This window comes from Aulonocara sp. 'chitande type north' Nkhata Bay, linkage group LG3 (genome assembly GCF_057382095.1).
Source record: "Aulonocara sp. 'chitande type north' Nkhata Bay isolate Kocher_YH1m ecotype deep benthic linkage group LG3, A_spYH_male_GT1.1, whole genome shotgun sequence".
Taxonomy (NCBI): domain Eukaryota; kingdom Metazoa; phylum Chordata; class Actinopteri; order Cichliformes; family Cichlidae; genus Aulonocara; species Aulonocara sp. 'chitande type north' Nkhata Bay.
Genome location: NC_141346.1, coordinates 27,253,782 through 27,262,975, shown reverse-complemented (window position 1 = coordinate 27,262,975; position 9,194 = coordinate 27,253,782). Strand labels below are relative to the sequence as shown.

The window sequence follows — 9,194 nt, the reverse complement described above, 5'->3', positions numbered from 1 at the left end:
GATTGAGTGAAAGTGCTATAAACAAACCCAAAGGAGCTAGTATTGTTATCTTATCTGTAACGTTGAGGTCACATGATTTGACCTATGACCTATTTTTTCTCTTAAGGATAGCGATGCAGTGATATGTGCCTGTGTCGTTGAGTCTCAGATGACTTAAGAAGACACTCAAGCCATCCGTTCCAGGTGAACTGAATGATACTGTCATCCTCTGTAGTGCTCATCTGGATACGCCTCAGTGTTAGTCTCACTGTTATAGAATAAAGATGTGTTTTCCTTTTCACATTCATTAGGTCTCTTTGCAGGAAGTCAGGAGGCCTGTTAGTGTTGAAATTTTGAGCCATGTTATTGTGATGTTGCTCTTTTGCTCGGCTTTGTAGACGTATTCTGCACTCAGTGAAATTAGCCTGATCTGCAGAGGTTAAATGGAAATATATAAACAGAATAAAATGATAATTATGATAAAAGGCAGACAGAACTTATAAATAAATGAGAAATAATGAACAGGTGAAGCCTTTAAAGAGAGCATTTAAACTCAGTATGCATAATGTGATTTGTAAGTAGACTCTCAGAACTGAAGAAGCTTCTCAGATGAGAGGTGAGACATCTTCAAGAAACTTAAAGAAGTCCAGACACTTCTCTTTCCAAGCTCCTTAGAGTAGACTCATTATGCGTTTCCTTATTTCCTGTCATATAGAGCTATACTGTTTCAGCAATGGATGAGTGCATTAGATATGACCATGATATTTAACAATGTTAAATAAAAAGGTCATTATGTATAGAAGTAATACCAGTGAGCCGGAGCATCAGGCTTCTTTTCTACTCATACTCTCTATGATATCATAAAGACAAGGAATTCAAAGTGCTGGGTCGAGTGACCCAGGATCCTGACACTGTTGGTAAATGGAGACGTGTTTGTTTAGTAATGACAGAGTGAGAAGTGATTTTTAATATGTGTGATTAAAAAATCTTCTGAAATGAACTCTTTACCAGAAACTTGTAATATAATTGAAGCCACTGAACAGGCTTTGTTGTGTTGAATGTCTGAGTGAACTGTCAAATATGTCTTGATACATTCTCAATCATCCAGGAAAGTAAATCTCCAAAAGTTGATTCTGTTCATCTGGACGTAGCGTTTTGTGGGAGAAACGTTTTGTCACTCATCCAAGTGACTTCTTCAGTCTCAGCTGACTGCAGGTTTCTCCAAATCTTATAAACAGTACATTTGCATAATGACTGAAACCAGCCCACTGAAGGAACAATGGGCTGGGGGGTCAGTTCCTTAATCTTAATTATGCAAATTCTCATGACCATTGATCAACAACCACTGACCAAAACCCACTGATCAAAGTCCACTGATCAATGGCCATGAGTACCATTCACAGAGAGTTGGGGAATGGCTGCAAACACAGCATTGTAAGATGGCGAAAGATGTACCCTTAGGCCCCCTCCTCGATTCAGAGATGGTCTTTCCTTTTTCACGTAAATGGCCTCCTTGACTCCGCGCTCAAACCAGCATTCCTCCCTGTCCAAGATGAGGATGTACTGTCACGGTCCCTGTGCCTCACCGGCTGATTCCGTGTTAGGCAACACGTGTTTTGTTCTTGTGCTCTCTCTCTCTCTCTCCCTCTTTCTCTGGCCACAGCGGTGCTCACTGTGGGCTCCACCCCTAGCCCACACACCTGTGCTCATCATCACACCTGGCGCTGGTTACTACAATTAAAAGGGCTTTTTAAGATGGCAGACCTACACTACAGCAGAGTGAAGCTGACCCCCCACCCACTTGAAACGTAAAGGCAAATAGGCGGAGCGGTTAGTGCTACGTTTGTGCAGGTAAAATTAGCGTTTGTGCTGCTACGGTTTCCGAGATATTAAACTTTATTTTATAGGTCATTCAAAGGTCACCATCCCCCCAGACTGCTCCAAAACGGGCCAAAATGGTCTACTTTTTTAGTGCTACGTTTGTGCTGGTTTGTGCAGGTAAAATTAGCGTTTGTGCTGCTACAGTATCTGAGATATTAAAAGTTATATTTTTTGCTGATGACATCACCATCCCCCCAGACTGCTCCAAAACAAACCAAAATGGTCTACTTCTTTAGTGCTACGTTTGTGCAGATTTGTGCAGGTAAAATTAGCGTTTGTGCTGCTACGGTTTCCGAGATATTAAACTTTATTTTATAGGTCATTCAAAGGTCACCATCCCCCCAGACTGCTCCAAAACGGGCCAAAATGGTCTACTTTTTTAGTGCTACGTTTGTGCTGGTTTGTGCAGGTAAAATTAGCGTTTGTGCTGCTTCTGTTTTAAAGATATTAATGAAAATGTAAAGGTCAAAAGGTCAACCAGCCCCCCCACATTACCCAAATCCAACAAAAGTGGTATCAAACGTTTGTGCTACGTTTGTGCTGGTTTGTGCTGCAGAAATTTTTGTTTGTGCCGTTATTATTTTAAAGATATTAACAAAAATTTCTAGAGGTCAACCAGCCCCCCCATATTAATGGAATCAAACAAAATGGATGTCAAACGTTTGTGCTGGTTTGTGCTGCAAAAATGTTTGTTTGTGCTGCTAACATTTTAAAATGTTTAATAAAATAACGTCTTGATGCGTGCTTAATCATCCAGGTAAGTAAATCCCAAAAGGTTGATTCTGTTCATCTGGACATTTTCAGTTGGAGAAACGTTTCGTCACTCATCCAAGTGACTTCTTCAGTCTCAGCTGACTGTAGGTTTCCCCAACCATATAAACAGTACATTTGCATAGTGAAGGAAACTAGCACCACTGAATGAACAATGTGCCGGGGGGTTAATTCCATGATTGTTAGTATGCAAATTCTTATGACCATTGATCTACTTTTGACACAACTAATCAAAGCCTATTGATCAATGGCCATGAGTACCATTCACAGAAAGTGGGGAATGGCTACAATCACAGCATTGTAGGATGGCGAAAGATGTACCCTTGGGCCCCCCTTCTCGATCCAGAGATGGTCAGCATCCTGACAGCCCGATGGACGAAGCTGTCTCTCAGTCTGCTGGTTCTGGCCCGGAGGCTCTTCAGTATCCTTCCTGATGGCAGCAAACTGAAGACGCTGTTGAAGGGATGAGTGGAGTCACCTGTAATGGAGACGACCTTCCAGATGAGGCAGGTGCAGTAGATCTCCTGGGGAGGGAGGCAAGAGAGGTCCCCACAATGCTCTCGGCTGCTCTCACTACCCGTTGTCATTTTTTCCTGCAGAACCCAATGCAGGAGTCATACCACACAGTGATGCAGCTGGTGACGATACTCTCAACTGTGCCTCTGTAAAAGGTGCTCATAATGGGGGTTGAATCTCTTGTGCTTCTCAGTTTGCAGAGGAAGTAGAGTCACTGTTGGTCTTCTCCACATTCAGGGACAGGTTGTTGTTGCTGTACCACTCTGGCAGATGGTTAACTTCACCCCTGTAGTAGATCTCGTCGTGGGTCAGCAGAGTGAAGAGAAGGGAGCTCAACACACATCCTTGGGGAGCCCCCGTATTCCGTGTTCTTGGGCTGGAGGTGTTGCTGTTGACCCGTACTGTCTGCTGTCTTCCTGTCAAGAAATCTAGCAGCCCGTTATACAGCAAGGTGCTGATCCCCAGCAGATCCAGTTTGTGAATGAGTTGCTGGGGAATGATGGTGTTGAATGCTGAACTGAAGTCTATGAACAGCACTCTGACATATGAGTCTCTAGTGTTCAGATGTGTGAGGGCTGAGTGAGGGGCAGTTGAAATTCCATCATCGGTTGAGCGTTTTGACTGGTATGCGAACTGAAATGGATCCAGGTTGGGGGAAAGCAATAATTTGATTTGATGCATGACTAACCGTTCAAAGCACTTAACTTAATAATGATGGAGGTGAGTTTGACAGGACGGTAGTCCTTAAAGCAGGAGATAGATGACTTCTTGGGTTCAGTAATGATGGTGGAGGGATCTCCACACACTGTCTGGGGATTGTGTCACCACGGTCTGTAGAGTGGGCTTGTAGTCTGTGATGGTTTGTATTCCTTGCCACTGCCTCCAAGTATCTCTGCTGTCGCTGAAGCTTTGCTGTAGCTGATGCCGCGTGACAGGTTTGCCCTTGCTGTTCTTAGACTCACCTAATTCCCGGCTCTGAAGGCTTGCATTTTTCAACTTTAGGAGCATTTAAACCTGACCTGTGAGCCATGGTTTCTGATTGGCCCAGACAGTGATAGTCCTGGTCTCTGTGACATCATCGATGCATTTTGGGATGTAGGCAGTGACAGTTTCTGTATATTCCTGAAAGTCTGTGGTGTTGTCGTGTGTGGCGGCCTGTGGTGGAAAAGCAGTGCCTCTGAGGACCCTTCTGGCCACACCTGTACCTGCTTACGAACTGGTTTGGTGACTTTGACCAGGGGCCTGTGGAAACCCATGGCACACCTAGATTTCTGCCTGTACTGACCCTTATGCAAAATAGGTGGAATTAAGACAGTTCCAAAAGCAAACACAACTGATCAGTGCTGAGAGTGGTCCTGTTGCTGAGGTTGGGATGATCCTGTAATCTCTTATGAACGACCTCCAACGCTTCTATGACTGGGATGCAAGTGAAGACAGATGTAACATCTCTCTCTCTCACTGTACATGTACTGTTTATAAAATTAGGGAAACATAACCTGCACAAACAAAATAATTTGCAGGACAAATGTTTGACATCAATTTTGTTCGATTTGAAGAAGGTAGGGGGGGCAACTTCACTCACGGGTGTTTATAAGGTTGGGGAAACCTGCAGTCAGCTGAGACTGAAGAAGTCACTTGGATGAGTGACGAAACGTTTCTCCAACTGAAAATGTCCAGATGAACAGAATCAACCTTTTGGGATTTACTTACCTGGATGATTAAGCACGCATCAAGACGTTATTTTATTAAACATTTTAAAATGTTAGCAGCACAAACAAACATTTTTGCAGCACAAACCAGCACAAACGTTTGACATCCATTTTGTTTGATTCCATTAATATGGGGGGGCTGGTTGACCTCTAGAAATTTTTGTTAATATCTTTAAAATAATAACGGCACAAACAAAAATTTCTGCAGCACAAACCAGCACAAACGTAGCACAAACGTTTGATACCACTTTTGTTGGATTTGGGTAATGTGGGGGGGCTGGTTGACCTTTTGACCTTTACATTTTCATTAATATCTTTAAAACAGAAGCAGCACAAACGAAAATTTTAGCAGCACAAACCAGCACAAACGTAGCACAGTTGATTGACACCCATTTTGTTTGATTTAATTAATGTGGGGGGGCTGGTTGACCTCTGATGACCTCTAGAAATTGTTATTAATATCTTTAAAATGATAGCAGCACAAACGAAAATCTTTGCAGCACAAACCAGCACAAATGTAGCACAAACGTTTGATACCACTTTTGTTGGATTTGGGTAATGTGGGGGGGCTGGTTGACCTTTACATTTTCATTAATATCTTTAAAACAGAAGCAGCACAAACGCTAATTTTACCTGCACAAACCAGCACAAACGTAGCACTAAAAAAGTAGACCATTTTGGCCCGTTTTGGAGCAGTCTGGGGGGATGGTGACCTTTGAATGACCTATAAAATAAAGTTTAATATCTCGGAAACCGTAGCAGCACAAACGCTAATTTTACCTGCACAAATCTGCACAAACGTAGCACTAACCGCTCCGCCTATTTGCCTTTACGTTTCAAGTGGGTGGGGGGTCAGCTTCACTCTGCTCTACACTACTCGTCGCTGGAACGTTGACTCACCCGCGTTAGTGCTTCAGCAATTTGCCTAAGTCTGTGAGTTTCCTTGTGATCTAGTGCTAATTGGATTTTCTGTGTGTGCATAGATTCCCCCCCCAGACCCGTCCCTGTACCCCCGAGTGAGCGAGAGGAGCGACTGGAGTGGGAAAAGAGTGGGAATGTTGGCTGAAAGAGCAGAGTGTGGTTTTGGACCCTCCCCCCCTGGAGCCCCGGACCCCTCCCGAGCACCTTGTGTAAATGACCTCATTAATATTTGGTAAAGTGTTTTGTAAACTTATGAGTGGCTATTATATTGTTGGAGTGAATGCTTTTATTTTGAAAGTCACAGAGCGACAAGGTGCCGTAAATCAAGTGGCGTAAACCATATGGCAGAAGCGCGAGTTTTAATGCACAGAGAGAAGGTGTGCTCTATGGTTAATGGACGGGAATGGGAAAAAGAACGGCTATTAAGGTGCAACACTGAGTCGAAAGCAGTTTCTTAGCACCTGGTTGATGAGGGAACAAGGTTTGTAACAAAGTTTTTCCTGTAGATATGTATTTTGTTGTTTTACGGAGCATATAGCTGCTGACCGCTACTAAGCATAAAGGCTAAGTTTTCACCCACTAGAGGGCGCTAACGTACCTCGTCATGTTTAGGCAGTGATGCAACGATTTCCCTGTTATATGCAATAATTTACAAGTTTTAGTGTTATTTGTTATGTAAGGTAAGGAGAATTAATTTGTGATTAATGAATAAGTCAAAAGGTTAAAGGTAACACACTGTTTGATTTACTAATAGTCTTTTATTCTGTATGTTGTAGCTCTTACGGTGTGTTCACATACACGGCTGTTTAATAAAAGGATTGTGAACCATCAGTTTGAGAGACCATCTTTTCAACCGGGGATGCTATACCTTTTGTATATATATAATCACCTGGTGACACCACTGTAAATAGACACACTATCAGTTTCTGCAAAAGTCTCCTGGTCTGCGCCTGAGTCCGTTTACAAAACCGTGTCATGTACACATCTTGGACAGGGCGGGCGCACCGAGGGCCCTCGCACTTGCTTTTTGTGTATGTGTGTGACAGAATTTAGAAAACACATTGGTGCAAAAGTCGATATCATAATGTCTTCAGTTTTTGTGTTTGTTGTAGGACTGTCAACGTTAACGCTGTCATCACGGTTAACGTCATTACAATTTTTAACGCAATCAGCCCCTCCGGAGCGCAAAATGGACAAACTACCCGAAATGCATTGACAGAGACTTTACAGGGATTTTGAGTCATTCTGCGCTCCAGATTGATTAATTGCGTTAAAAATTTTAATTGCATTAATCGTGATAACAGCGTTAACGTTGACAGCCCTAGTTTGTTGCTTTGTTTTTATTTTGTTTTATTTGGCGGTTATTATATATAGTATATAATATAGTATATTTGAGCTGGTTATTAGATGCTGCTCCAGCCAGCCAGAGAATCCCCCGCCGGCCCGCCCCTCTCCTCCCCATGCGGCAAGCAGCAGGCGCACCTCGCAAGTGGAGGGCGCCATTACTCCCCGCAAATGGGCGATAGAAAACCGATCCGTGCCCATGTAATCTACAAAATGCGGAGGCATGATGTCGGGGCAGTATGGGTGCAAGCAACTTTTTTTGCCATGATTTCGCCCGCCCAACGATGCTGCCCTGGGCAACGACCCATGTCGTCGTTTTAAGTTTGACACCCCTGGTCTGGACTGTTGATGGAGGCTTGCGAGAAGTCTGTAATTTGGTTTGATTTTCTGACATTCTGTATGAAATGCCGTATATGACAACAAACTTAATTACATCATTAGTTGAGGACCACTTATTTATTTATTTATTATTTATTAACCTTCATTTAACCAGGAAAATCCCATTGAGATTAAAAACCTCTTTTTCAAGGGAGACCTGGCCAAGATAGGCAGCAGCAGGTGTCTCACAGTTACAGAAATTACTCAAACACAGGCAGCAACAACACACATGCAACAATAAGTGAAAGAATACAAATAAAATAAAATGAAATTCAAATAAAAATAAATAAATAAATAAAAAAAATCTGTTAAAATGACAATCAATCTAATTTAAATAGTTGCATGTTATGGACTTGGCCTCAAGGATTGGTAGTTTAGATTTAAAAGCACTTAATGAAATTAATTCAGTCATTTTCCAGTCATTCTGCAGTTTGTTCCAGGCCAAGGGTGCTAAATGGACAAAAGCTCTTCTACCAAGTTCAGTTCGGGCAAATGGAACAGAAAGCAACAAGTAACCATGCGGACGAAGAGAATACCGATCAGCATGTTTCATTACAAGCAGGGAACATAGATAAGAAGGCAGCAACCCAAGTATTGCCTTATATATAAAACTGTATAAATGAGAGTTCCTCCGACTTACCAAAGCAGGCCATCCTACCTGAGAGTATAACTCACAGTGGTGAGTCTGAAATTTACGCTTAGTGATGAACCTCAGAGAAGCATGATACACAGAATCAACCATTCGAAGACATTGAGCAGAAGCATTCATATATAGAATATCACCATAATCCAGCACAGGCAAGAATGTTGCAGCAACACGCCGCTTCTTTGTATTAAAAGAGAAACACAACTTATTTTGAAAATAAAATCTCAGTTTTTAACTTCAGGTTTTTCACAAGATTCTCCACATGTGGTTTGAAGGTAAGCGAGTCATCAATTAAGATTCCCAGATATTTATAGGTGTGAACCAACTCTATTTTATTACCTTCAAGAGTGGTTACTGATGGGATGGTTTGGGCTCGTCTCCTTGATTTGGAAAACAACATGAGCTTTGTTTTGTCTGTGTTGAGAACAAGTTTCAGCTGAAGTAATGAGTGCTGGACAGCAAAAAAGGCTTTCTGCAAGGAGTCAACTTGATTCTGGAGTCAGTTCTGCAAAAAGAAAAAAGTATGTATTTAATGAGTTTTACAGAAGCTGCTGCTCAGCTTGAACCTCAAAGACCAACCTTAAGTTTAAAAGCAGAGAACTGGGAATGAACCGCTTTATGCGTTGTACTGAGTCTGGTACCAACATCAGTCACAGCTCTGCTTGTCTGCTCTCATTTGTTTTATTTTAATTGAAAGAGAAAAAGAAAAACAAGAGAAAAAAAAACCTCCAGAAAAACTTTTGGCTTTTGGATGTGTCACGGTTCTGGGTCCGTTGGACCCAGTATTTTGAGTTCATTATGTTTTGGTGCTTTTGCATCATGGATTTTCCTTTGTTTCTCTGGTTCTTGGTGTTTTTCCATATTATGATTTATGATCTGATACTGTTGTGATTATGATTATCATTTAGTAGCCTTTGGTCAGTGTCAAGTCTGTCTCTGTCAAGTCTGTGTCTTAGTAAAGTGTGTTTTGTTTCCTGTTTTACTTTGAAGGTTCTTGTTCCTGTCTGATGTTAGTGTGTGCAGCTTTGTTCCCCCTGTCTCGTTAGCCC

The 9,194-nt window shown here is 42.1% G+C and overlaps 1 protein-coding gene across 1 annotated transcript in view; it reads right to left on the bottom strand.

The window, feature by feature from the left end:
- Positions 1–9,194, bottom strand: part of LOC147334921 (E3 SUMO-protein ligase ZBED1-like) — a 144,913-nt gene that overhangs the window by 134,253 nt on the left and 1,466 nt on the right. The window lies entirely within an intron of this gene.